A 3152-nucleotide genomic window follows, 5' to 3' on the forward strand; every position below is an offset into this window, starting at 1 on the left:
AACATGCCAACCAACACAACATTTGTGATTAAACGGGTAAGATTTCATGACATTTATGATGTCTACTGTACTCACAGCGATATAGCTATGCTGGCTACCTACAAGGACAGCTAGGGTTGATTACGTTAGCTAACAAACACAGTTGACTTACCCTTCCAGTGACGACATAGCAGGTTGAATATTCAGCAAAAAATTAGAGTGCCTCCATTTGTACCCCTCCAGGCTTTTGTAGGCTTTTAAAGAGTTTTTAATGTTAGGAGGGAAAGTTGATTAGATAGTTGTAGATATCAGGATACTGCAGGTCAGGAAATATATCCTTTCCTTTATTTATAGGCTACACGTTAAAAGCACCACGGGGGAATTATAGGGATCAGTTATGCTTAATCTATTAAGTTTTGCTATGTATAGGTCTATGTCTTTTGAATTAAAGTACGCAGTGAAATTTGTTGCCTTGAAACTCATGCTGGCGCCATTCATTTCATATTCGCTCCCGGCTGTCCCTGCCTGCCAGCATGGTGGTGTAAACAGAATGGGTCACGTGACGTCCGGAGCTCTACTGCTGCTTCAACTAACGTGTTTGGCTTATCCCGCTAAGTCTAAACAATTGTGTCGTCTTACTGTTTTATTGTTAGTGTGTTGGTTTGCTTTACTAAGTTAGAACAACTGTTTTTTTTTTTTCTTATGACTTACATCATTAAGGTATCTTTGATTTAACCATCCCGAAACAAATGTTTCATTTCCATTTTGAATTTGTTTGTTGGTTTGATTAACTCTGGACAATTGCTTTTGATTTGTGTAATTTAGTTTTTTGTTTATTTGCTTCTTGCAAATTTTGTATTAGTGTGTTGTGTTTTTTTTTTTTTTTTTGTGAGATTATTTGTGCCAGATTTTGTATCTAATTTGTTTGTTTTTTTTATATGCAGGAGCTAAGGGCCACTTGCGCGGGTGTCCTGGTGCTGTGGGAGTGCCCTGTCACCTGAGAGTGCTGTGTCTCACTGGTGTGAGAATTGGGTGTGGGGTTTAGTTTTTTTGTGGTTTGATCCTTTTTCTTTGGCAGGGTTGCCTGAAGTAGCTGTCCCTCAGCCCTGCAGAGTTCTGTTTTTTTTTTTTTTTTGGGATTTTTTTTTTTTTTTTTTTTTTTTTTTTTTTTTTTTTTTTTTTTTTTTTGGAACTTTATTTTTTTTTTTTTTGCTTTTGTCTTTTCATCTGTATTCTAATTAATTGTTTTGTCTTTCTTTCTTTCTTTCTTTTTCTGTTTAGTCTTTTTTGAATTATAAGCTTTTCTTATTATCTGTAGTGGTATAAGTTCATTAGTAGGATGTTTTATTGAGGGAATGGGTGTTTTTATGATTGTCTTCTGGTATTTTACTTGATTGAATAAAAGCGTTTTATGGGGAACCCACGTCTCTGACAATTTTCTCATCGGAAAACGAGCCTGTGTGACCTTTTAGAGAATTTCATGCTGATAAGTTCCTGGGGTAATAGGCCCTAGGTGGCGTAGTTGACATATATAAAAAAATAAAAACAAAGAAACAAAATTTAAATGTCACTATCTTAATAATGCAGTTTATCTTTCAAAGCTTGGACTAAATCCTCATCAAGCTTGACATGAGCGTCTGTTTTTATCCTCTTGTCTGTCATCACTATACAGCACTCTGTGTTACATTAAACATAATGTTAGAAAGCCCAACAAAACCGCTTACAGTAAACCGAGTTAAGTCCCAAAGTCGCTGATATTGTTATTAGAAGCTGAAAAGCAACCTGTATGTATTACAGGCTACGTTATTTTAACTTAGGGTTATTTCCAATCAATGCGTCTATTGTGGCTCTATCAGTCATGCTAACATGCACTCTTCATGTAATTTCATGGCTTAACTGACAACAGAACTACATTGTATGTTCATAGTTTCTTGTTAGCTTCATTTATGATGAAGCGATATAGAGCGTGCGCCTTATATTCGCGTAAAGTTGAAGAGAGTGCGCCATGAGCATGGTAAAACAGCTGTCAGGACAGGAAAGTTTGTTTTATACTGACATGTAGCCTAACAACATCTCACCAGACTGCAGTTCACTGTTGTTCTACTGAAGCTCATTTGGCACATATTCCTTTTCGCGCTCGTTTGACTTGGGGATAAAACAATAAATAAATAAAACTACCCTTACATTTTTCCAGGAGAAAGATTTCCTCCTAGTGCAGGAATGACCGTTCCGTGAATGAAATGTTTCCCAAAATTGTGTTTAGTTTAAGCTGGAAAAGCTCTCTCTCTCTCTCACACACACACACATTGGTTGACCCCGTGACCTGTCCAGATGTGAAAACCGGCATATGTGAAATTCCGACGTCAACCTATGACCTCCGGGGAGTGACATATGATATTTGTACAGATGTTTGACCGTTTCAGAGAATGGCAGGCGATAAATGAAGTCCTGAGGAATGTTTTTGTAGATTTTATGGTCCATTCCCACATCCGGGGGGTTTCCCCATCTGGGGTCCGTGTGTCCGGTTGCATTCCAAGTCAGGGCATTTTTGCTCTCTCTCACTCTATGGGAGATGTGAGAAAGATATCGGTTTATAGGCCAATAATAAATAAACAATTTTAAACAGTTTGTGAGAACAGATCACAATATGTGTGTCACGAATTCTGTCCATGGACTTCCGTTCTTTCACCACCAGAGGTCACCCTTTCCATTACATTGACTCTCGCACAACACAAACTGTTGCATAGCACCCCGGACTACATATCCCATCATTCATTGCACGGTTTGCACACTGCACTGATTGCACTCATTGCACACAGCTGTTTCTTATCACCTCACTCACTATATAACACCCACTCAAACTGCCATTCTCTGCTGAGTATTGTTTAGCCCGTACCCCATTCCGAGTCTCTGTGTTTTCCTTGTTTTGCCTTGCCTTGCCTGTTTTCGCGGTTTTTGATCTTTGCCTGTTTTCCTGGATTTTTCCCTCTCGTCCCGCCCCTGTGATTCTGTCTGCCGATCAGTGACCTACGCTAGCCCTAGGACTATTCTTGTGTTTTGCCCGCCATATACCTGTTTGCCACTGTCGGACCCTGCCTGTGTTTCTGACCTCTCTGTTCAATAAAGCTTTGCATATGGATCCGCACGTCTCACGTCTCGTCAGCCCCGTTACA

This window comes from Sinocyclocheilus rhinocerous, unplaced genomic scaffold (assembly GCF_001515625.1).
Source record: "Sinocyclocheilus rhinocerous isolate Xijiao unplaced genomic scaffold, SAMN03320098_v1.1 scaffold5795, whole genome shotgun sequence".
NCBI classification, from domain to species: Eukaryota; Metazoa; Chordata; class Actinopteri; order Cypriniformes; family Cyprinidae; genus Sinocyclocheilus; species Sinocyclocheilus rhinocerous.